The 26,744-nt window shown below is 35.5% G+C and overlaps 1 protein-coding gene across 2 annotated transcripts in view; it reads left to right on the forward strand.

The window, feature by feature from the left end:
- Positions 1 to 26,744, forward strand: part of LOC106667104 (neuropeptide CCHamide-2 receptor-like) — a 212,518-nt gene that overhangs the window by 31,499 nt on the left and 154,275 nt on the right. Inside the window, exon 2 of one of the 2 annotated variants that reach the window (XM_014394808.2) lies at positions 22,346 to 22,427. The exons of the other annotated variant lie outside the window; for it this stretch is intronic. The gene's annotated coding sequence lies outside the window, so the exon portion shown is untranslated. The remainder of the gene's footprint in view (positions 1 to 22,345; positions 22,428 to 26,744) is intronic. 2 annotated transcript variants of the gene reach the window in all.

Genomic DNA, 26,744 nt, shown 5'->3' on the forward strand with positions numbered 1-26,744 from the left:
CCAACACAGTCAAAAATATAACCACACGTTTGATTTTAACAATGTTTCTGTTATGGATAAAGAAAAATTTTTAGGTAGAAGATTGATTAAAGAGATGCTATACATTCATAAAGATGGTAATTCGTGTAACCTTAGAACAGATATATCAAACTTAAGTGTAATTTATAGTTCTATCCTTAACCAATAGCTTTAATAGTATAATATGTACCTGAATGTTTATATGTGATAATTAATTTATTTTAGGATTGTTTCAAATTAATTTATAGTTTTCTTTTAATTGTATAATTTGTGATATTTGATACCAAAATGTTAGGGAATTTTTTATAGATTGAAGATTGAGCCAGTTGGCAATACTGTCGCGTTTAGGAATATTTATTACCTTCGTTTATCGAAGGTGGGTTCTACCGGCTATCCGTTATCCACACATGTACCTGTTCATATAGTATAACGATTTTTTTCGAGTTAGTAATTAAGGAAAATTTTAAAAATTGTATATTTGAAAATTTACTTATGTTAATTTGTTAATACAGAGTCCTGATGAAGGCGATATATTCTGCCGAAAGCTCGACAAGAAAATAAATGTTGTTTCTGTCTTCCTGGCCTCATCCTCAATCTACCTTTTGGAAAGAAAAAAGTATATTTAACTTCCTAATCTGTATTTAAAAAATAAACAAATAAATAAAAAGTTAATGACAGTTTTACCAAATGCACAAAATCTAAGCACAACATTTTCCCCTTCGTGATGCAACTTCTCTATACCCTCTGAATTGGATTTTGAGTCTTTAGTATTAACAAAACAAATTTTCTAACGACTTTTCATCAATAAATTTTTTATGTTATAAAATGTTGTCCCTAAGTCTGAAGAAATGGTAGTTGGTAGGCGAGACGGCTGGAGAATAGGGAGGGTGAAGAAATGGTTACGATCGATGCGAATTCTAACGAAATTTTGTTCTGAAGTGTAAGTCCGAAATCCTCGTCAGAACAAGGTGGTTACATTGTGCGCGTTTTTTGATATTCAGTCGTTTCTGCCTCTCGGCAAAATGGACGAACTTAATGAGTTTTATTTTCTTCAAAGTCCGTTAATAAGCTATGGTGGGAAAACAGAAACCACTTATTTTCCACAAGAGACGAGAAGGGAGAGTTTCAAACATATTGCTAGTCCCTTAAAAAAATGCATGTACGTTTAGCTGTAACAATTTACCATATTAATTAAAATGAAATTTGAAAAATGGCAAAAAGAGTGAAAATTCGAAATTCGGGTTGTAGGTTGAGATGTGTTGGGTGTGAGGATCGAAGTCTCGATAGCCTCAAGTGGTTAGAGCAGCGGCGCATAGAACCGCAGGTCGTGGGTTCGAATCCCGCTCGTGACACTAATTTTTCCATCTCAACCAAAAACCTTACATAACAAGAATTATTCATTAGAATAATTAATATGGTTAATTAAGACCACTAACCAAACATGGCTTATTGCTAGTGATTATTTCTTGTTAAGCTTTCTCCCACTTTGGCCGAGAAACTGTTGTGATATATTTTGTTGTTCATGTCCTCCAAACACCGATTCTCAAAAACAAGACTAATCAGTTTATCTATATTCATGGTGAAATACCAAAACTTTCTAAATTGAACGTCATAACGCACGAAAAATCAAACTGGTTCGACCGTTCGAATGGTTCTGACGACATCGTGCGTGTACTGATATGCACTTCGCTGCCAAAGTAAGCACTCTCATTGGTAAATAAGTATTTGTTTTGGCAGACGAACTCGTCAGAACAAAATTTCGTCAGAATTGCATCATAGTAACTGTAGCCTGAGGCAGAACCTCATAACGAAGATCCAACATTTTTTATGTTGTCACATGTCGGACATGGGACCGTGCGTTGTCGTGTAGCAGAATCGGACTTCTCAGATTGACTTAATGGTCAATAAATGCCAATGTCTGGTGCATTGCTTCAATTTAAGAGCAATACATTTCAGCAGATTGTTTCGCCAGTGTTCAAAAAGCTGTAAATCAGCCCAAATGACATCAAATCACAATCAGTCGACCCACCGGCCAAAACGACTGCTGTTATCGTATAGAATCCACTTTTCATCACGTACTTTTTATTTATTTGTTTATTTTTTAAATACAGATTAGGAAGTTAAATATACTTTTTTCTTTCCAAAAGGTAGATTGAGGAAGAGGCCAGGAAGACAGAAACAACATTTATTTTCTTGTCGAGCTTTCATCAAGTAATAATTCTATCTAGAATCTAGAAATCTAGAAAACGTTTCTGTTTTAGCAAAAAAGTGTTGCGCAAAATTCATAACAGCGATTATTGCATTGGTCGTTTAATTAATGGTTGTTTAATTTAAAACCAAACTTTCGAGCTTTTTCACCTTTCATTTTGCCTTAATATTTGCTAAATGAAATATTCTCTGCAAGTTCTGGAACAATTGTTCGGGGATTTTCTTCGACCAAACCGTGCAGAACATCATCTCTAGAGGTGAAATCCTTCTACGACCTTATTTTTCATTCATGTCATTTGATTGATGTTTCTGGTCGTTTGGCCACCGTTCCGACCGAGTTAAACTCGTAAAACGAAATTACGCGAAAATAACGCGTTGACATCTTAGTAAAGACTGAATTATTACCAAGTACAGAAATGATTGTACCTTCTTAGTTCCCTAGGTCAGTGCAATAGACTCAATGCTTCTTGTCAGAAGTATCACGTTATTGAGTATGATGTTATTGTACAGACTATGTGTTAGGTTAATCTCCATTGACCGTCTTCGCATTCGAATATGATATGGGTGTCTGTTGCCTCCTCTTCATTGCATAATCTGCAGATGGGATCATGTTATATGTGCCTATGTTGTGTAGATTTTTTCTCAGATGCCGGTTAATCGTCTTATCACTCCTCTGAGTCAAGCCCTCTCCAATTGCAGCAGCGAGTTTACCAATCTTGGTGAGGGTTGTTTTATCATACGTTTTCTATTTACATTCCTAGAGAACTGATTAAAGGCACTTGTATGTAATATTGTACATTACATTCGATGACCTCGGACCGCCTCCAGTTGCAGCAGAGATGTTGACAGTCTTGGTGAGGGTTGTTTCATCATAAGTTTACTGTGTCCAGCGGCGCTAAATTTTATCCACTTCACCTCTTGTTTTATTTGGATACATTCTGCGAAGGAGGGTTCTACATTTGTTTTTGTTATCCCAAGTATAAATTCGGGGCCTGTGCATGTCTTGCAGATCCTCTTCTGGCCAGTGTGTATGCTTTTTCGTTAGCCAAAATTCCTTTGTGCCATGGTACCCAAGGTATTATCAGGCTGTGTTTTCCCAGGATTTGAAGGTTTTGGATGCGTTCATTGACTAATTTTGATGTGATTTGTTACAAGCTAAGGCTTTAATAGGTGCTTGGCTATCAGATCTTACGAGAATTTGTTTGCTAATGTAACTTCTTTTAATATTTTCTAGGGCCCAAGCGTTGATGGCGGTCTTTGTGCTTTAAAGACCGAAGTTTACTTCCCTAATGAGTTTGATTGCTCATATCTTGGGCTTGTAAAAAAATACCCGACCCGGTTCGTTCGTTTATTTTGGAGCAATCTTATATCATATCATTGAATCTAATGCCCTCCCGAGATCTTCCTCTCCTTCATAGTCCCTTGAGACTTTATAGGTTGTTGTAAAGAATGTTTCCGGGATCAGTCAGTCCCCATTTCTAAGAATGGGTGTCTGATTTTATTAATTTTGGTTGTGTGCCCGAATTACATTTCCTATCCAATTAGATTGTTTTTGGAGTCTAAATGAGCTTTTCAAAACCTCTCCTTGTATAAATATTTCCGGGTTGAGGTAGGCTTCCTAATCTATGTAGGCTGCCTAGTGATCGAGCTTTTATTGAGCTTTGGCTCACCGACGTTTATGATCATCTATTTCATAAGAAAATGTAGGGAATAACACATGTGATGAAAATGTTTTATTATTTGAAATCTGGGTGATTCGAAATGGAGGATCGTTATTCTGTTCAGCTGCTGAAAAGAGGCAGTGCTAAAAATCCGGGCTTTGCATTGTTTGGATCTACAAAAGAGTTTGTGTTTTGAGTTTTTTATGAACTTCTTCTCAATGGTATCCGCTGCGAACAAAAAGTACAGACGAAATTTTCACAGTGATTTACCAACTTTAATTAACCGTAAAGACGTTTTGTTCCTGAAAGGTAACTGTCGTCCAGATTGCTATGCTGTCCAGATCTCGCTCCTGGATTATTATCCTTTTAAAACCACGGCTTACATTGTTTCGAGAGAAATTTTTTATAATTTTTTAGACATTTCATTGTAAAAGTTGTTCGGCAACAGTCTCTGAATTGTCGCAGTGAAGAATCGACAATGGGCTGACTTTGTTTGCAACCTTGTAAGATATTCTGTATTTTTTCGTTTAGAGATTTTTTATATATTAGGAAACATTAACGTTTAGTTAATGTTTTAGTGTTCACTTCAATCAGATGAAATTGAAAAAGACATTATATGACGAAAAAACTATTTACGTGCTTAATCTATAAAAATCACGTGTTTCGTGCACGTCTTAATGTCTTAAATGAAAAATTGTTGTTCCGTTAATTAAAGTAGTATTTACACTGTTTTAGGAATAATAAAATTCTTATAACCCATTATAACACCATGTTTATCGTGTTATGTAGTCAAAAGGAAGGAAGGAGGGAATGGAAAACTTTTAGTGAAGTGTAATGTAAGCAGCAATGGATACAGCATAAAAATAAAATTTTATTTTATTATTCAGAAATCGTGAGATGCGGTCTGGTGTGATGTAGGTTTCAGAAAAACATTTTCTTTATCGTGCCAACGTTTCGATCTTTATTGAGATNGGTCACGATAGCTCAGGTGGTAGAGCAGCGGCGTATCTAGCCGAAGGTCGTGGGTTCGAATCCCTCTCGTGCCATTAACTTTTTTTCATCTCAACTAAAAACCTTAATTAATTGTCATTGTTTACATTTAACAATTACATTTAGGATGTGGAAAAATGAATTTATACAATGCAAAATATATTTTTTTTTATTCAATCAAAGTATTTCTACTCACTCAAAGTGTTTTTCTTCTGTGTAATTGTGCCATTCTTGCGTGTCGTGTTGAGAGTGCCAGTGAGATTTTGCTGTTTTATATTTATATACGTTGGATTTTGAAGGGGTGGGGAAGGAAGTCTGTATAGAAAAGACATTTTTGTATGAGGCATCGGCTTCTTTGAGGTGAAAGGATCCGACGAAGGGAAAAAATGTGTTGGTAATGGTTCGGCCAGATTATCCTTTCAGGATTATATAGAAAGGGATAAATAGGAAAAGGAAAGCTAAATTGTTGGACAATTAGACTATGAAAAATATTGATGTGTGGAATGTAATGTGATGATGTAGGCATGTTATATGTCTTGAATTTGATTAATGATATTGGTGTACCTGCGACTGAGTTTACATGTATGTGTTCTGTAATTGATCCTGTTTTTATCTCTGATGATATAAACCATTTCTAAGAAATTACGTTTATGTTTGTTTTGTTCTGTGTGTAATATTTTTGGATTTTTGAAGTCGAAATTGTGTTCGTGTTCAAAATGGTGGGTAGCGAGTGCTGAGGATTTTGCTTGGGTTTTTTGCATCATAGATATGTTGCTTTACTCTCTTGTCCAGATATTGGGATGTAAGACCGATGTAAGTTGCCGGACAGTTTAAACAGTTGATCTTGTAGATTACGTCAGATTTATTTGTTATTGCTGTGGGATCTTTAATTTTGGAAAAAAGTGTGTGCATTGTTTTTCAGTTTTTGAAAGCTATTTTAAAGTTATCGGAAGAGAGAAATGTGTTCAATTTATGTGATAGGCCATGAATGAATGGCATGGAAATGTATGTTGGTTTGCTTGTATTTGATAGATTTGGTGTAGTATTATTAGTAATAGTGGATTTTGTTAGGGTTGAGTTGTAGTTGTTGATTATTTTGTTAATTATGGGTTTAGGGTAGTGATTGTGATGGAGGATCTGTTTGTATATCTTTATGTTCTTTTTGTGAAATGATTCATGTCTTAGAATAATAATTCTGTGAAGTAACCCTTTGGCCGTGTTTATTATTGCATGAAGAGAATGGTGAGATGTAAAGTTGAGGTAGTGATCTGTGTTTCTTGGTTTTTGGTACCAATCTGTGATTAACGTGCCATCTGGTTGTTTTATTACGAGTGTATCTAAAAATGGTATTGTTTTGTTGTTTTCGATTTCATGTGTAAATTGTAGGGGTGGGTGAAAGCTATTAAATGTATCTAATGTAGTTTGAATTTGATCTGTGGGACCAGCTGTCATCTACGTATTTAGTGAGGAATTGTAATGTGAAAGGAAGTTGTGGTATGACTGTATTTAGTAGATGTGTCATGATTATGTCTGCCAGTATCGGTCCTAGGTTGCTACCCATGGCTGTACCAAATAAAATAATACATTTGATTATTTGATAATGATTATTGTAGTATTGAAGAAACGTTTATCGAGTACTGTTAATACATAAAGTGGGTAGTTTATGGGCCGACTAACAGCTGAGGTCATCGCCGGCCCTCAGCGTGTCTTCCTTATTTTCCTCTTCTTTTGCGCGTATTTTGTTTTAAACCGTATCCATTTGAGCGTCTCGATCTGGTTACTGACTCTCTGATTTCAAATATATAGTACGGTGATATCCTAGAATGCTAGTCTCTCGTTTGTACCTCAGGTTGTCAAATACAGAATAGAAACAAAAAATACAATACATATACAGGGTGAGTCATTTTTTGACGCACCATTGGAAAATCAACGTGGGTGCATTTAAATCTGACTCGAGGCTTATTTCCTTTGATTAATACGTTAATAAAAGAAAGTGAATCACTTTTCGGTGCACCATTGGAAAATCAACGTTGGTGCGTCTAATTATGACTCGGCACATTTTATTTTCTTAGTCTCCTACCAAAAAATAGGCGAGTCACTTTTCGTCACACCATTCGTTAAAAATTAGTTTTACGATAGACTAGGCTATTGTGTTGCAGCAAATGGAGGTCTGTTCGAACAATTATTATAATGATTTTGAACATTTTTGGTTTGCTAACAAAGGAGATTGTTACATTTATTTAATTTTTGTACTTTACCAGAAAAAAAGATATTGTTACATTTATTTAATTTTTTTACTTTACCAGAAAAAAGGAGATTGTTACATTTATTTAATTTTTTACTTTACCAGAAAAAAGGAGATTGTTACATTTATTTAATTTTTTACTTTACCAGAAAAAAGGAGATTGTTACATTTATTTAATTTTTATACTTTACCAGAAAAAAAGGAGATTGTTACATTTATTTAATTTTTGTACTTTACCAGAAAAAAGGAGTGTTACATTTATTTAATTTTTTACTTTACCAGAAAAAATGAAATTGTTACATTTATTTACTTTTTTTTACTTTGCCAGAAAAAATACTCTTAAACCTTAATCAAAATAATTTGTGAAGAATTTTTTAAAACTTTTTACATTGTGTTTGAATGTTTTAATAATATTGGTTTTGTTTATTTTCCTTCCAACCTACTAAAACTAATTTGTAACGAATGGTGTGACGAAAAGTGACTCGCCTATTTTTTGGTAGGAGACTAACAAAATAAAATGTGCCGAGTCATAATCAGACGCACCAACGTTGATTTTCCAATGGTGCACCGAAAATTGACTCACTTCCTATTTTTAATGTTATAATCAAAAGAAATAGGCCTAGAGTCAGATTTAAAAGAACCCAAGTTGATTTTCCAATGGTGCACCGAAAAGTGATTCACTTTCTTTTATTGACGTATTAATCAAAGGAAATAAGCCTCGAGTCAGATTTAAACGCACCCACGTTGATTTTCCAATGGTGCGTCAAAAAATGACTCACCCTGTATATACATCACCCAGACATAGATGTCCGATCACATTCACTCCCCCAGAGTACTCGATATTCCTCGGGGCGGGGTTAAACCTACTCCACTCTCGCTAATAAATTACATTCATTCCAATAAATTAAAATAAAGCCAACACAACACAACATAAATACACATAAAAAGCAATCTATATAGTTTTAAAAATCCCTATAGACCTGAGGTAGCCGAATAGCGATCTGGGCCCGCTGCCGTGCCCCAAGACTACGCACAGGTCTGATGATATGCCAAAATATTGTCTACATACATACATCAAGCCTCCTATTGAAAAAGTGCTCGACCGTTAATCTATCCTTGCGTAATGGGCACCTACGCGGTCGCTTTCTACCCAAAATGTGCCCGTACATTATTCTTGTATGACCTATGCGTAGTCATGTCAGTATGGACTTTTCCCTTTTCGAACCGTTTTCCGTGGATCAGGGACCGACTTCTTTCATAATCTGCCACAGTTTAGCACGGTTATTTCTATTTCTGCGAGCCCAGCGGTTCAGTACAGTTAAAATTTCTTAAATTAGTATTTAAATATTTGTATTTTTTAAATTTGAGTAATATTGTTATTATCCAATTTGGTCAATTATATTTTTTTCAAGACCTAAAATGTCCAAATTAATAAATTATTCTTTGTGACATGTAAATACGATTTATATTTTTTATTTTCTGAATTTGAGAAACGTTTCACGAATGCGGCTCCAGGAACATTGCCAGAGCAGAATCTCGCTGTTCACGCTCAATTAGGAAAGTAATAATTTCCTTGGGGCTCTCCCTTATGAAATTAGCGCTGGGATCTCAGTGTTCATCAGAGCCTAATCCATTTATTAGCTACTTTAGCTTGAGTTTCGGTTGACATCTTTTTTTTTGGCCGAGAAAAGAATAATTTGGTCTTTTAAAAAAGTAGTCGCCGGCCGAAGGCTTTCAGAAGAGTTAAATTAATCCTGCCCTCTTGTTTGGATTTTCTCTATTTGAATTTTTTATTTAGCAATTCATTCATATTCTTTTTTTTAAAAATAATTTGTAGTACATTACAACTACCTTAAAGTAGGTAACAAGTAACAGTGAGCAAGGTAATTAAAACAAGACAAAATTAAAAATCAAGAGTGGAGAAAACACCCATTGGTATTACTCCAATGTTACAATAATATTGTTTGTTCAATTGATAAGTGTGTCATTATCACTTTCACTGTCATCATCATCACTTCCTAGGGGATCTCGCGGCCATTGTCTCTTCAGTCGGCGAGGAGGGTTTGAGGGTATTCGTCGGGATGCGAGGTTTCTGATGTGTTGGTTTACGTTAGTTGGGAGGTTTTTATGAAATTTACGGTAACGGAATCGTATTTCATCTTGTACGAAAGGAATATGTAAATCTGTATGTGTAGTTTGGTTCGATACATAAAATAAAGCATCTAGTATTTTTCGGTATTATAGACTGGGCAGTTTGAATGCGGTGGATATTGGAATGTTTAGCTGAACCCCACACTTCCAGTCCGTAAGTCCAAATCGGCTTAATTATGGTGTTGTAAAGCAGCCTTTTATTTTTGACCATTCATATTCGTAACCGCTTTCATAAGCAACAATTTTGGCAAAAATGATTTATTCTTGTTGGCAAGACTATAAATTATTTTAGGATAATTGTATTATGAAAACCAAAATGATCGGAAATACTTAAAATTAAAAATTATTTCAATTAGTAATAACAATTCAAAATAACATCCGGACAAAAGAATTTCAAAAATTAACTTTATTCTTTGTTAAAATACAAAAGATATCTACGGAGATAATTTTGTTTTGATTTAGTACCTCAGTAGTCGACATATTGTAATATGTTGATCCTCAGTTCTTCACTAAAACTTGTACCATTCATTTTGGAAGAAAACATGAAACGGTTTCTTTATCTACGTCAGCCTAATATCGCCCCGCTTCTATTCAAAGTAATTTATGAGTTCTTCTATGGAAGTCAGAGAGTTTTAATTCCGTATGCACTAATTGGTTAAACAGAGACGTTGTAATATTAAAACTTGGTATATTTTTTAGAATACTAAAGCGAATATTAAAATTTCCTTCATATCTTGTTAAATTTAATGAATAAAATTGAGGAAATTCATCTGAATTACTTTGATACTAATACAATTCAGGAAAATAAAAAAATACGGACTTATTCAGAAATCGTGAGATGCGGTCTGGTGTGATGTAGGTTTCAGAAAATCATTTTCTTTATTGTGTCAACGTTTCGATCTTTATTGAGATCATTTTCGGGGCCTGGGATTTACAAACATTGTTTAAATTTGTGTGGTGATTAGTGACCGTTAATCGATAATTATTCAGAAATCGTAAGATGCGGTCTGGTGTGATAGGTTTCAGAAAAACATTTTCTTTATCGTGCCAACGTTTTGCCAACATTTTGCATTGTATAAATTAACTTTTCCACATCCTAAATGTATTTGTTAAATGTAAACAATGTTTGTAAATCCCAGGCCCGAGAAGATGATCTCAATAAAGATCGAAACGTTGGCACGATAAAGGAAATGTTTTTCTGAAACCTATCACACCAGACCGCATCTCACGATTTCTGAATAATTGTTTAAATTTAACAAATACATGTAGGTTGTGGAAAAAAGTGAATTTATACAATGCAAAAAAATATTTTTTTTTTATATTCAATCAAAGGTGAGTAGGAATACTTTGATTGAATATAAAAAATATTTTTTGCATTGTATAAATTCACTTTTTTCCACATCCTACATATATTTGTTAAATTTAAACAATGTTTGTAAATACCAGGCCCTGAAGATGATCTCAATAAAGTTCGAAACGTAGGTACGATAAAGAAAATGTTTTTTTGAAACCTACATCACACCAGACCGCATCTCACGATTTCTGAATAATCATCGACTAACGGTAACTAATCACTACACATTTATACATAACGATTACGGTATGTGACAGATTGTATAATAAGTGTGTCTATGATTGTATGAAACTTTAATAACAAAAGTAATACAGAACGGTAGTAGTAAACGATAATATGTACGCATTGATTTACAATTTAAAATTGCCATGAAGCAATTGTATTATTACTGATTTAAAAAAATTGAACATTTCAATAAAACGAGTCAACTTTTCAGAGGGGGTGCGAGTTAAATTGAATCGGCCGGCGGGTTTAGCCAACTTTCCAACTTGTGGCTTTTGCCGATATCAAATCCTCGGACGTCTCGAATATCCGATTCTCTAAACTAATTTAAAAGTTAAGAAACGCCTTGAAGTTTTCATTAACGTCTAGGCACACTCACGCGGTACATTTGATAGAATGTGTCAGGTTTCGAACATTTGCTTGGCATGTACAAAAGAAATTTTGTCGTTTTGAGTCTAAAGAAGTCAATGTATGTACTATAATCTAGTAACACTCTTCGATTCATGCTGTACTCCCATTATTGCATAACACAACTAATTGATTGCACCACTATAGCAGTGAGAAGGTTTATCCGTCAAAATGTGATTGTAATTATAGAACTTTTAACCAAGAACTTTCAACACGAAAAAATATTTTTATATCACGCCAGATTACTAGTGTTCATTTTTAAACTATCGGCGAAAAAATCTTCTGTCTTTTATTTCCTTTTTCTTTTATTCTCCTTCTGCAGAGAGGTCGGTATTCGATGCAATTGCAATACTCAGTCATGGGAGTATTGAGATGAAAATGTAATATCGAAAAGGTGTTTACGTTAAGCTATTTTATCGCTGGGATTCCTGGTTTTAGGTGTATAAACTTTTTCTGACATAACAAGAAGCATTGGATACCAAACGTTTCGTTGCACATACATTCAGCATATTTTGGGTGTTGCTGGTAGACCCTCATTCAGATGTATGCGACAAGTTAGTACTAGGCATTCTTTTTGAGTTTAGATTGTGGAATCTCACGAAAAAAGTTTTTCTAGATGTATTCGTGAAATAGTTCTCCTGACTAATTTGACGATACTTTTTTGCAATATGAATACTCTAGTGATGTCCTTTTGCAGTATCATTCATAAAAAATACTACAGGCGAGAAAATTACTTTTTAAATGTGTCTCTAATGAATTTTTGACAGCTACGATCAAATCGATTTTTTGACTGCCGTAGGAGATTTCCAAACTCCTGTATTACTTTTGTGCTGCGAGAAATGTATGGTCGTCCGGGAAAATGGCTGAAATCGTTTTGGGAGATGTTGGAATGTTTGACGAACTAATTACGTAAGCTTAGAACTACTTTGAAGCACAGTGGGTTTTATCACTTTGTTGTTGAAAAGCATTTTAGAAAGTTCACTAATTTCGTGGTCCGCTTGAACAAATAATATCTTTCAATTAATTAAGGTTTTTATTTGAGATAAAAAGTCAGTGTCACGAGGGGGATTCGAACCAACGACCTTCGGCTAGAAACGCTGCTACTCTACCACTTGAGCTATCGTGACTTCGATCCACTCGGAACTAACTTCCTATCTCAACCGCACCTTTTATAATTTTCCCTCCTTTTTGCCATTTTTCAAATGTCGGGCAATCTGTTTGATTCTCGGCGACAAATGAATTGACCACGGAGAGCTTTAGTGAAGTATACTTCATTTTAACTTATTAAATTCACTAGTTTTCTTGGTTTGCATGACCAATTAATATCTTTCAATTAATTAAGGTTTTTAGTTGAGATAAAAAAGTCACGAGCCATTTCATACAATACAACAACCCTGCTTCCTCCAAAAGCTGGAACAAGGATCGCAAATAATCCGTGCCATTTTCAAGATAATTTTGATATCGGCCTACTCTTTTTCTACATGAGCTAAGCCGCTACGGCCCACAGACCCTTTTTCCAATATTAAACAATTTAATTAACCAAATGTAGTATAATTGTTAGTATTAATGTTTACAAGTGTCATTTTATAAATATATGTTATTTATATATTTATAAAAATGCCGCCAGTAATTTTATTTAGTTCTTGAAGAATGCAAAAACCATGTCTCGTTTATGATTTTATAATTTGTTACCTAATAATTTATTAACTACCTAAAAAAGCCATTATCTTTACAACCTACCTATTCAACGCTGTCCTACGTACAACCCATTTCCCCACCTGCTGGAAATTTTCTTCCATCAGGATGCTCCCAAAACCTAAGAAACCAAATCACCTTCGTAGCTCCTACCGACCCATCAGTCTTTTGCCCAGTATTGGCAAAATACTGGAAAAGCTCCTATTGAACCGCTTGACCAAGGAAATTCCTACAAACACAATTCCCCATCACCAATTCGGCTTTCGGAGCTGCCACTCAACTGTACAACAAGCACATCGCATAATCGACTTTATTTCCACATCCCTTGAGCTAAAACAATATTGCCCGGGGTGTTCTTGGATATACACCAAGCCTTTGACCGAGTATGGCACTCTGGGCTGCTGTGGAAGCTCAAGAACATCTTACCAGCAACCTACCTTATCCTAAAATCCTATCTTAACGATCGTTTCTTCCAAGTATCCCATAAAAATTCATTGTCCCCTATCCATCCTATTCTAGCAGGTGTCCCACAGGCCACAGGGCAGCGTGCTCACCCCTTTCCTTTATTCAATTTATACCTCCGACCTACCTACGCAACCTAACATTATAACACTATAACCTTCACCTTTGCCGATGATACCGCAATCCTTTCTCCTGATGAAGATCCTGTCACTGCTTCCCGTAATCTTCAAAATCACCTAAACACCCTAGAATGCGGGCTCCGTCTGTGGAGAATCAAGATCAACGAAACCAAATCACCGAACATAATATTTACTCTAAACAAGAAAACACCAGTATACCTCAACAACGTCCCCATCTCAATTGCGAACCATGTACTATACCTCGGACTCTACCTAGGCAAACGACTGACGTGGAACCCCCATACACGACTTAAGCGCACAGACTGTAATATACGATTTTTCATGCTTAAACGACTCCTCGACAGTCGCTCAAAACTCTCACTAACAAACAAAAGAAAACTTTACCAATAACTTTACTTTAACCCTCCTGGCCGCCATTTGGACATACGAACTTGAACTTTACGGTACTCCTAAGCGTTCCAACCTCAATCGAATCCAATCCCTTCAATCTAAAATCCTCAGTACAATAGTACAAGCCCTTTTCTATGTATCCAATCACACCATCCATATCGACCTAAATGTCCCTTTTGTTACCGAGCTAGCCAAATCCCGCTACAAAACGTTCCATTCCAACTACTCCATCATCCGAACCCTTTTGTCAAAAACCTGTCATCCACCACAATACCTAATAATCCCAACAGAAGACTGAAGCGTCGGTGGCCCCGCGACAACCTTAACAATTGACATCGGTCTCCTAGAATGGAGTACATCTCGCTCATCGATTAACTAACGGCTACCATCACCGGATGGTAATTGTTCAAGCTTTCACGCTACTGTTAATAATTTTATATGTAAATACTATCTGTTTTACTTGTTGCGTCGAAGAATGCAGTTGTAAAAAACAAATAAAAAGTTTAAAAAAAAATTATTACCTTGAGTAGTAAGATATAAGTTTAAATAAATACGTTATTGTACAACTTTTAGGAGTCAATAAATTGATTTAAATAGTTTAAACCTATTTCATAATGATAAAATAGAAATCACTTATTAAATATACCCGAATTTCTCTCAAAATATGAATATTAACTTAATTTGATCAAAATTGATTAATGTTTCTATTGATAGCTTAAATTGGGAACCGGGATGAAGTGATGGTCCGGAAGGTCTCGCCTTCTGATTTAGTAGCACGAGGGCATATTTGATTCGGGTCATTTGGGAGAAAAACGTGCGCTCACACTCGGCTGGAAGCTTCCGCCTAAGGAGGATTGATTTTTGCAAGAAGTGACGCCTTTCCGGTGATGAAAGAAGTTCGTTAAGCCACTCGCTTTATAAGGATTGCCTTTATTTTTTACCTATCGCTCCAAAATATGACAAATTCATATTAGAGCTTTTTTTGAATATTTTTTAAAATATATGTACATTGTATCCCAGGTGTTTGGAACGATGGTAAACTTAATTGCAGTGAATTAAGTAAATTTAAAGAATTGAAAAATACAATTGTAAATAATTAATTTAAAAAATTATAATGAGAAAATAAGTAGGATCTTTGAATGCTGGTACGTCCAGTGTGAGTGTCCTGAAGGATATGAAAAATAAAAATATCCTAAATATCAACCACACCGTATTTGCCATGGCATTGTTGTTCAGGAGAAATAACAAAAGGTAAATTTAATATAAATATGAAATAGACTTTCAGCGCGGTTAATAGTATCCGTACGACAATGGTTCATGACTGATGATGATCTTAAAATAGGTCGAAAGCTTAGTAGTAACTTTGCTTTCATCTTCAAGACTATACCTTGATGCAGTGTTCGTAAGTGAAAAAGTGGTCGATACTTCTAATAGTGAATGCTGTCCGTGACAGGTTTTCCGTCGACCTTCTCATGGAGAAATTCCATGAACTGGAGCGACTCGGCAAAACCGTGGTTGTCTGTTACCCGGATCCCTAGGTCTGGAGGGACAGACAAGGCGAAAGCAGACGAGGCGGCTAAAGGTGGCCATTCACGATCACTCCTAGCAGTCCAAACGGAGCGATGCCGTTCCAAAAACCACGTCAATGGCAAAACTGAACTAGCATGCCCGGCTGTGCCGAATATTCGACCGGTCCAAACTCCATCGCGCCACTCCAAATATCTACGGCGCGACGACGACATGGCGCGTTCGTGAATGTGAAAACCTGGCGAGGAGGGTAGGGATTTTGGCGCGCTGGCCTGGTTGTGAATGGGAAAACCCTCGTTTTTTTGGCGCAGTCTTCGCCTTTCTGTCACTGAGCAAACATCTCCGTCGTACATTCTCAAAAAGTCAAAAACGTTTATTCTTTATTAGTAGTGACATCCAATCGAGATTTTATTGTTGAGGTGATTGAATTGTATGAAAGTTTACCAAGTTTATGAAAATGGTGGACAATGATTATATTAGCTTGATAGAAATAAAAGAAATTCGATCCTCAACCAGTTGGTCAACGTTTTCAAAACTAACGATACAAATGCAATGAGAGATACGGTATTGATAACCCCTAACAATGATCAGAAATCGTAGTAGAGGACTTAAGTTCTTTGTAGTTCATCCCTGTAGCGAGAAATCGTAATGTGGTTGCCAACCTTTCATGTAGTGATGATTTCTCTCATGACTGTCTTTTGTTTTTTAATCAAGGGGATAACAAGCTGGAGTAAATATAAATAAGACGTTAATCTTTTTTTTTGTAAGGTTTTTGTTGAAATGAAAAAATACTGTCACGAGGGGATTCGAATCCACGACATTCGGCTAAATACGCCGCTGCGCTAACCACTTGAGCTATCCTGACTTCGATAGTTCGATCCACTCGGGTACCAATTCCCCATCTCAACCTACAACCTTTCGAATTTTCTCTCTTTTTGCCATTTTTTGGTGTCGGAGAGGATCGAAGTATTTAGCCGAAGACCATGGATTCAGAGACCGCTCATGGCACTAGCTTTTTCATTTCAACCAAAACCTTACAAAAAAGATGAAATAATTGAAAGAAGTAATTTGGTCAATAGAACACTAAATATAATGAATAAATAAGACATTTCATCTATCCTTAAATAGTTCCTCCAATCAGCGGGTTCTTTCATCAAATTGATGTGGGTATTACGGCTTCTGTTCTGGAGCCACTTCTTACACCATTTCCTTTTCGATTTTTTGCTTTTAATATATAAATAAACAGAAGCGTAGCACAAGAGATCGTCATCCATTTTGAGAAGATAATTCACTGGTTGACGTTCGTAGCGTCTGGCTGTGGAGCGGTCGTGAATGCCTCCTCAAATTTCAGGCACTCCAAATAGAGCTGTACGGCTTGTCGCGGTTCCAAATGGAGTGATCGTGAATGGCCTCCTTAAGGTCGGGACTCCCACCTTCCGTACTTAGCCGCCGCGATCCCCCTCTGACGCTAAAAATGGAATAAATACATTATTAAAAAAAGTGACAGCGTTGGTGGGCTGATTCGGCAGAGAAGCTCCCGCGTGTTAAGGACACATTCCATAGGTGGCCTTCGGAGGATCTGACTAGTACAATAGGGGCCATTCTCACCCCGATTCAGACATGCGAGGTTGAAAAAAGTAGTATACACTTACTTTTGGGCCAATGGCCGCTTACGTGTCCGGCAGAGAAAGATTGCCCGATGAGACAGGTCTAATTGAAGGGTGCAACTTCTTGGCTACATACAGAGAGCGTGTAGGATGCCACCCGATATGAGTAATGTGCTTGAGCACGGCAGTGAGTATCTGAGTCCACTGTTCTAATTTTTGGAGAAAACAGGATTGTTTTATTGTATATAGTACTTATAGTTTTGTCTACCAACGTGTGTTGAGTTGTTGTTGATTATTGGAGTGAATGTGTAATGTAAGAGGGCTAATGGAGGACTATCGAGTACCTCATCCACCCACAATTAATTATATAATAGGTATATAGGGTAATGGAGGGATATCTAGTACTCACTTGTTGAATGAATGGTTTTTAAATAGGAAAGAATGTTTTTAAGATTGAATGAGCGCGGGATGTGTTTGGATGTAAGAACTGGTTGCGTGGGTGCGGAAATGAATTAGCCGTTGACAGTACCACGATCCGAACCTCTGTGGATAGTCTTATAAAAACCGAGGTCTCGCAACACCGGGGTGAGCGATTCTCGAGGCCTGCGGGTGATTTATTTTAAATTACAAAGTTGGAGTACAAATATACGTACATACTTGGGCAGATATGAGCTTATATAAATCAATAAAAATATGATATGGAATTCGCTCCGATGTTCAATAAATATTTATTTTTATGGTAACCTTGACTATCAGTGAAATGTTCGTATATGGGTACGAAAGTTTACAACATGATGCACGAAAAAGACAATTGGATTTTATTATAAAGAAATTTGTAAGGCTATCGAATAACGTTTTATCTGCTTTTCTTTATTTGGGTATTGATCAAAACCCTTTGTCTTTATATACTTGTGTACGAGCAAAAGTCTGAAAAGGTAACTCGATCCATGCCCTCTTGAGTGGTCGTTAAAAAACCCTTTTCTTTAGAAATTTTACTGATATTTGTGCTTACTGTTGTAAACATAAGACGTATTTATTTATTTTATATGTGTTTAATTTACACAATTATGTTCCATGTCTGTTTGCATTCCAAAAAAACATATTTGTTTTTGCACAACGATCCTTCAGTTCGAACAGAAACTAATACTGTACCTTTCAATTAATTAAGGTTTTTAGTTGAGATAAAAAGTCAGTGTCCCGAGCGGGATTCGAACTTCGATCCACTCGGACACTAAGGTCCTACTTCAACCTCACTTTTTGAATTTTCCCTCCTTTTTGCCATTTTTCAAATGTCGTGTTATCTATCTATTCTCGCGCGACAAATGAAATGGCCACGGAGAGCTTTAGTGAACAATACTTCATTTGTAACATATTAAAATCACTAGTTTTCGTGGTCTGCTTGACCAATTAATATCTTTCAGTTAAACTTTTTAGTTGAAATAAAAGTCAGTGTCACGAGCGGGATTCGAACCCCGTGGATCGATGGCTGATAGTTCAAGTGGTAGAGTAGCGGCGTATCGAGCCGAAGGTCGTGGGTTCGAATCCCGCTCGTGACACGGACTTTTTATCTCAACTAAAAACCTTAATCAATTAAAATATATTAATTGTTCCAGCGGAACACGAAAACTAGTGAGTCTAGATAATTATTCCCGAACATAGCAAACTCTAGTACAAAACAAATGCTGCATTATTTCTGAAATTTTCTATGAAAAATTTTTGTTAACTAGTGACTGTAATCCTGTACATTTATATTTATACAAACATTTGTAGTTGGTTGTATACGTAGGGTAAGTGACTTATTTTCTCTCATTCCTAAAATAAATTAAATACACGACAAATTTTATATTTATTTGTAATTAGTTATTTGTAATTTATAACTGTTTTTGAACATTACTCTAGAAATAGTAGTGGCAAAAAGGGCCAAAATCACTCTTTAAGGAAACATCAAGAGACCCTTCAAAGTTAGTAGTATTAGTTAGTTTCCTTTATCCCTCCAAATCCCCAGCTTCTATGCTGAGGAATAAGAAATATGTTGAAATAGATCCATAGATAGAAATAGATTTTCTTTTTTTGCATAAGGAGTCTGGTATGGATACCCCCGTTACGAGGGGGATGGAGGAGGGCAAAAAAGATCATGTGGTATTTTACAGCTACGCTACATCAATTTTGTTTTATGTAGTTTATTGTCTAAGTTTAATAAGACAACACGAAATCTTAAAACCAAAAGAGAAACATTCCAATATTCATTTTTTCCGAGTACAATATACATGCTCGATTTTTAGCTCTTTACTTAAAAATAAATACTAGTTATTATAATGGTTTAAGCTTCTCTATTATTTAGGCAAAGAAAACTGCCCAAACCTAGTGGACAATCTGAGTATAAAAAGAAATTACAGAGGTATAAAGAAATATATATTTAAACAACAATTAACTCAAGAAATCAAATTAAAGATGACTTTTAACAAAGACAGCAAAGGGAAAACATTTAAAGCACGGACAAGAAAAATTATTTAAGATAAAACGTCAGAAATAACAAACAAGAATTTTGATATGAAAAAACCTAGATAAGAATGTGTGTGTCTTACATTAAAATGAGGTACATAATCCAAATTAAAGGTACTTAAGTTGAATAGGCTCCTTTATGGCTGATCTAAGTTTCTTGTGTATTTGTTTAAAAGAAAGAATATTTGGCGTTTCTTATATATTTAAATTAAACGTGCCGTTGTGTGTGAACTTCTAAATAAAGAAATAATGCTTTTTACGCTTTTCATACACCACTCCGCTTTAGGAGGCCACTTTGGTCGTCGTATACCGTCGCACCGGGCCAGCTAAACTTTGATAAAGATAAACAGGTGTATTTTTACTTACTTCAGATGCTACCCTGGCATAGCTTGAGGATTTTAAGGGTTATTTTAATTTTATGAATGGTTCTGAAACATAAATGGACTATCCCATGGGAAATAATGCTTACACAAAGGACAAGAAAATTGCTCTTTTCCTTATAAATAAGCAAGCAGATTGCCTTCTGATTATTTGAACATACTTTAGTTAACTGCTTGTATATTAATCCGGTGCTTATTACTAGAAAGATTCTTCGTAACTCTTGTTCACTCGGCGTGTGGCTTGACGGGTGACCTCGAGCTAATTGGAGCAATATCGAGGCTTTACGATCCCAAGGCGTGAGGTATGACAAACTTCTGACCAAGTTGGCCAAGCCACACGCCATTGAAACAAGGATTTAAAGACTTGAGCGTTGGCATATGTTCATATTTGGCATTATGCAATAATTTTATCACTGGCATGTAGCATATGAAGACAATAAAAATAAATTGTATAACCAATCACTGAAAAGTTTTCCAAATGTTGGATTACAAGCTTTTTTACAATTAGAACATTTTGTAAAAAATCTTTATGTCATGTATTGGTCGTGATAAAAAAAGTCAGTGTCACGAGCAGGATTCGAACCCACGACCATCGGCTAAATGCGCCGCTGCTCTACCACTTGAGCTATAGTAACTTCGATCCACTCGGACACTAACTTCCTACCTCAACCCCACCTTTTGAATTTTCCCTCCTTTTCGCCATTTTTCAAATGTCGTGTTATCTGTTTGATTCTCGGCGACAAATGAAATGACACGGAGAGCTTTAGTGAAGTATACTTCATTTTTAACTTATTAAATTCACTAGTTTTCGTGGTCTGCTTGACCAATTAATATCTTTCAATTAATTAAAGTTTTTAGTTGAGATAAAAAAGTCAGTGTCACAAGCGAGATTCTAACCCGTGGATGCTTTACCACTTGAGTTGTGACTTGGATCCACATGGACACCATTTCCCATCTCAACCCATCTTTAGAATTTTCCCTCCTTTTTGCCATTTTTCAAATGTCGTGCAATCTCTTCGACTCTCGGCGACAAAGGAAATGGCCACGGAGTGTTTTAGTGAAGAAATACTTCATTTTACTTATTAAATTCATTTGAGTTCGTGGTACGATTGACCAACTAAATTATTTTCAATTTCTGGTGTGATGTAGGTTTCAGAAAAACATTTTCTTTATAGTGCAAACGTTTCGATCTTTATTGAGAACATCTTCAGGGCTGAAAATTTTGTTTTCTGACTATGAACCGACACGCAAGAATGGCACAATTACGCAGAAAACAAACACTTTGAGCCCTGAAGATGATCTCAATAAATATCGAAATGTTGCACGGTAAAGAAAATGTTTTTCTGAAACCTACATCACACCAGATCGCATGTCACGATTTCCGAATAATCATAGACTAACAGTCAGTAATCACCACACGTTTATGAAGTTTGAGATAAAAAAGTCAGTGTCACGAGCGTGATTCGAACCCACCACCTTCGGCTAAAAACTCTGCTGCTTTACCACTTGAGCTGTGACACGGACTTTTTTTATTTCAACCAATACCTTACATAAAAATTAATTAATTGAAAGAAGTTATTTGGTAAATCGGACCACGGCCACTAATGGATTTTGTAAAAATATCAAAAATCGGTTTGTGCTGCGTCTGCTTTGAGCCCGATTTTGCCGGTGAACCCATAAAAGAAAGCTCTTTTCCAATCATAACCCATGTCGACAAAGTGCGAGTTCAAATAAAGACCGCGACACGGTAACGAAAACTAGCACTGAATACACAAACGCAAAACCAGTCTTAAAGGATTATGAATGGATGATGATGAACGACATGAATAATTTGTAACAGAGCCGTCGCGAAGAGTCGGCTGAAAATCATAAGGAAAAACGAAAAAGAATATCCACGGTTGTAAAACCAGCTCGCACATCCTATTGAGGAAAGAATAACAATTATTTTTTGCAACCATATGCCCAGGGGGTAAATTAGATAACTGAGATATTGGCTCAACTCTTCTTCTGGCCTTTTGCTCGCGAAATGCAAATCAGATTGAATTTATGCTCTCAAATTAATATTCTATTTGCAATAACCATTATAATGATTCGATAAAAACATCTTTAAATTTAGATGTGCAAGTAAAAGCTAAATCACAAGATTGTAAGTAAAACAACAACTAATTATTTTGTAAGCAATACCATTCTAATGTTATCTATATTTCGTTTACCAACGTAATAATTGAAATTTAGAGATAATTCAATAGTTTACTTGAGGCTAAATTGCTTATTTAGTGCCTTATCAGATAATTAATAGCTGTTTGAGCCTGAGTCGGACAATGTCATCTATAATTGAATTTGCAGCTGTAAAGGGGATTCATTACCGTCTTTAATCTTTTGCAGATTCCTCACCTGGATGTCACGTCCCAACTAACGGCTGTATAATTACCGTTTTCATCTGAGAACGGTGCTCCGAATTAAAGAGGTATGTAGATACGACGAGTGAGTATGGCGATGTTCTAAACGAATCAGATAGTTCGTTGAACAAACGGCACACAACTCATTAAGGAATTTCTCAAACAATTCTTGACATTGTCTTTTATAGGAAAGATTGTAAGAAGAGATAGTTCAGCTAATATTATTTGAACTTTAAGTCTTCAAACGTTCATTTACCTTCCTCTGCTAAAATCTAACATAACATATAATCTAACATACTTTATGACTTGTTAACTAAAAACTATAAATGATATTAACGTATCAATTTGATCAATTGTTTTAAATTGTTTAATTGATAACAATAAATTAATTATTAATTAGTAAATAAATTAATAATAATAAAAATACACTTTTTTTAACATACAGAATAAATTCACTAATTTCGTTGTCCGCTTGACCAATTAATATATTACAATTAATTAAGGTTTTTAGTTGAGATAAAAAAGTCAATGGCACGAGCGGGATTCGAACCCACAATCTTCGGCTAGATTCGCCGCTGCTTTACTACTTGAGCTATCGTGACCTCGATCCACTCGGACACTAACTTTCCATCTCAACTCCACCTTTGGAATTTTCCCTGCTTTTTGCCATTTTTCAAATGGATCGAGGTCACGATAGCTCAAGTGGTAGAGCAGTAGCGTATCTAGCCGAAGATCGTGGGTTCGAATCCCGCTCGTGCCATTGACTTTTTTTATCTCAACTAAAAACCTAAAATAATTGTAATACAGAATAAAGGTTATTTTCTGCAATTTAGTGAACTAATCCACAAAGTTTTCTTCTAACTAGAAATAAATTTAATTCATGAAAGGTTTTATTTTCATGTATTAATAACTAATCAAAATTTGGCCCTATTATTTCGTTGGGCTAAAATTCATAGTGAAGAGTCCCAGTCGATCCGAAACACACTTTTGCCCCAATTCTTATCCATTTATCGACGAAATTCAATAAAACTTGGTACAATGAGTGAAAAGTTCTCCTGACGCACTTTCACACTTTTGTCAAAACCTGTCGAGAACCCCCATCTCAAATGTGAAAAACTTTGTAATTGTACAGATATAAACTGCTCAAAAATAAATAGGAATATTCGTAATTTATTGTAATTTTATTAATTTTAATTAAATTAACCGATATATTCTTGTTAGTTGGATGAACAAATAGAAAATACAAACCAAAAACAAACAAATGATAATCCTCATTTTTAATAACGGATTTACTTAAAAATAGTAAACATGAACATTACTCATTTTGTAAATAAACACCTTTTTTCGTCTTTTCTCCATTTTAATACAGTTATATTCTCTTTAACCAACATCTTCTTGAACTAGAAGTTTGCAATATTATTATGAGAATGAGACATCGAGGTTACCGGCAAGAGGATATCGCAAAGGTAGTTGGTGTTTCTCAGAGCGTCGTCTCCCAGGCATTAGCCCGATTCCGTGAGATTGGAAATGCCAATAGGTGGCCTGGTAGTGGATCTGAGCGCATTACGACGCAAAGTAAGGACGGAAATATTGTCATTGATGGAAGACAGAACCCTTTCCGTAGTGCACGTCAGATCCTAAATGAAGTACAAATTGTGTTGGCAAGGCTTTTACCACGATAACGAATCGTTTGTGGGACGTGTATGCCTTTTATGAGACGATCTGCAGCAACAGCACGCCACTAGCAACTCAGGAGAATATGGTGCAGCGAGCGCCTGGAAGAGAACTTAGAATGCTGTTAGTCGCGTTTCTGTCTGCATAGTAATAGCAGGCGCCGAAGAATATAGCGAGAGCAGAGGATGCGTACAATGCCCCGATTCCTGCTCCCTTCAGTGCAGTTTGGAGGAAGCGGTCTAATGGCCTGGGCTGGGATTTACACTGGATTTGATGCTAAGGGAGGACAGAAATATTATCATTGTTGGACTCACATGGTATACCCCTTCGAGATGGCCTGCAGCTCGTCACCATCAACTCAGGAGAATATGGTATGGTGTAGCGAGCGCCTAGAATAGCAAAGAATTGGAAAGCTGTATGTTTACTGATGAGACGCATTTTTGTCTGTGTAGTGATAGTAGGCTCCGAAGATTCGACAGAGAAGAGGGGTTGCGTACAATGTGCCAGTTCTTGCTTCCTTAGTGCAGTTAGAAAAAGGCGGTGTTATAGTCTGTGTAGAGATTTACACTGGAGGACAAACTGGACTCCATATTGTTGATGGCAACCGCACAGCAGTTCGTTATGTCCAAGAAATTATCGAGGAATACAATCCTCAAACCAGGGTCTCGTTTGCAGGGTTTTTCGATTTCTGGATTACAATGACAGAACTCATAGAGCCAGAGTTGTTCATGAATGTTTAGAAAACCTGGGAATTTCCCATCTGCCCCAACCCCATTGTGTCCAGCCTTTAATCCCAATGAGCACATTGGGATGCTTTTCGATCACCATCCGCAGTCAGTTGACCGTTGCAGCATTGCAACATCTCTGGAGTGAAATTCCTAATGAAATTAGATACAACCTTATTAACGGTACGCCTAACAGGTGCACAGAGGTTTAAGCTAACAGAGGACATTAAAGACGGTATTAATTGTTTCCAATAAACAAAATTAAGGAAAGAAAACTTTTATATTGTTATTTGTCAAAATCCCTTAATTAAATTTTCCTTCAGTAAAAAAATTAATTTCGCGCGATTATCTTATTTTCATTTTAGAAAATTTAAAATAACATGCCATTCCCAATAATCATAAAGAATGACATTACTTTCAATGTTTTCTTTGGTGATTGATCAGCCCTCTCAGTTTAAATTTTTTTTTCTGTCCAAAAGGTAGATTGGGGATGAGGCCAGGAAGACAGAAACAACATTTATTCTCTTGTCGAGCTTTCGGCATAATATATCCCCTTCATCAGGACTCTGTATTAACAAATTAACATAAGAAAATTTTCAAATATACAATTTTTAAAATTTTCCTTAATTACTAACTCGAAAAAAATCGTTATACTATATGAACAGGTACATGTGTGGATAACGATAGGCGGTAGAACCCACCTTCGATGAACGAAGGTAATAAATATTCCTAAACGCGACAGTATTGCCAACTGGCTCAATATTCAATCTATAAAAAATTCCCTAACATTTTGGTATCAACTATCACAAGTTATACAATCAAAAGAAAACCATAAATTAATTTGAAACAATCCTAAAATAAATTAATTATCACATATAAACATTCAGGTACATATTATACTATTAAAGGTATTGGTTAAGGATAGAACTATAAATTACACATAAGTTTGATATATCTGTTCTAAGGTTATTCGAATTACCATCTTTATGATCTCTTTAATCAATCTTCTACCTAAAAATTTTTCTTTATCCATAACAGAAACATTGTTAAAATCACGTGTGGTTATATTTTTGACTGTGTTGGGAAAGCGCAGTCCCTTGCTTTTTTATATCTCTAACATCGTAGGCGTGTTGTCTACATCTATTTTTCAATAATTGTTTAGTTTGACCATAATACACAGCACTACATTCGTTACAACACAATTTATACACAACATTGCTACACAGTTGTGTTGGCACTTTTGATTTCAATTTTGAAAAAATTATTTTTCCCAAATTGTTCTTATATTTTAAGGCTATCACAGTCGGTATATCACAGTTTGCAGTTCTATTTCTGACCATGGCAGAGAGTTTGTTAGTAATGCCCTTCACATATGTAACACTCTCTATAATTTAACAGTATTGTTAAGAGGTACTACAATTTCATTACTTTCATTCTTATATATTAAAATTCTATCATTAATTTATTTATTTACAAGAGAGATAGGATATTGATTTTTAACTAAAATATCTTTAACTAATGCTTTACATTCATAGTGGAAATGAGGGGAGCTAAGTTTAAAAATTCTATCTGTTAGGTTTTATATCACATTTATTTTCAATTTAATAGAGTGGAGGGAGTTATAATTTAGGATCCTGTCTGATGATGATGGTTTTTTTATACCATTTTGTTAGTATAGTGTTATTATCCCTGAGTAACAAAACTTCAAGGTATGGTAATTTTCCATCACATTCCGTTTCACACGTGAAGTCCAAATTTGGATCGTAAGCATTAAACTCATGTTCAATCTACCTTTTGGAAAGAAAAAACTATACTTTCAATATACTTTCAATGTTGTTTGTTTGTTATTTTAAAACTGTTCTTTTAATCATACGAACTTTATTTTTTAATTTTTTTTAATGTTTTCACGCTTTATATTTTGTATTACACATTTTACTAAAAATAAGTATATACCTTCTCAAAAGTAAAGACCTATTTGTGTACATA

This window comes from Cimex lectularius, unplaced genomic scaffold (assembly GCF_000648675.2).
Source record: "Cimex lectularius strain Harlan isolate CLEC.00 unplaced genomic scaffold, Clec_2.1 scaffold181, whole genome shotgun sequence".
NCBI classification, from domain to species: domain Eukaryota; kingdom Metazoa; phylum Arthropoda; class Insecta; order Hemiptera; family Cimicidae; genus Cimex; species Cimex lectularius.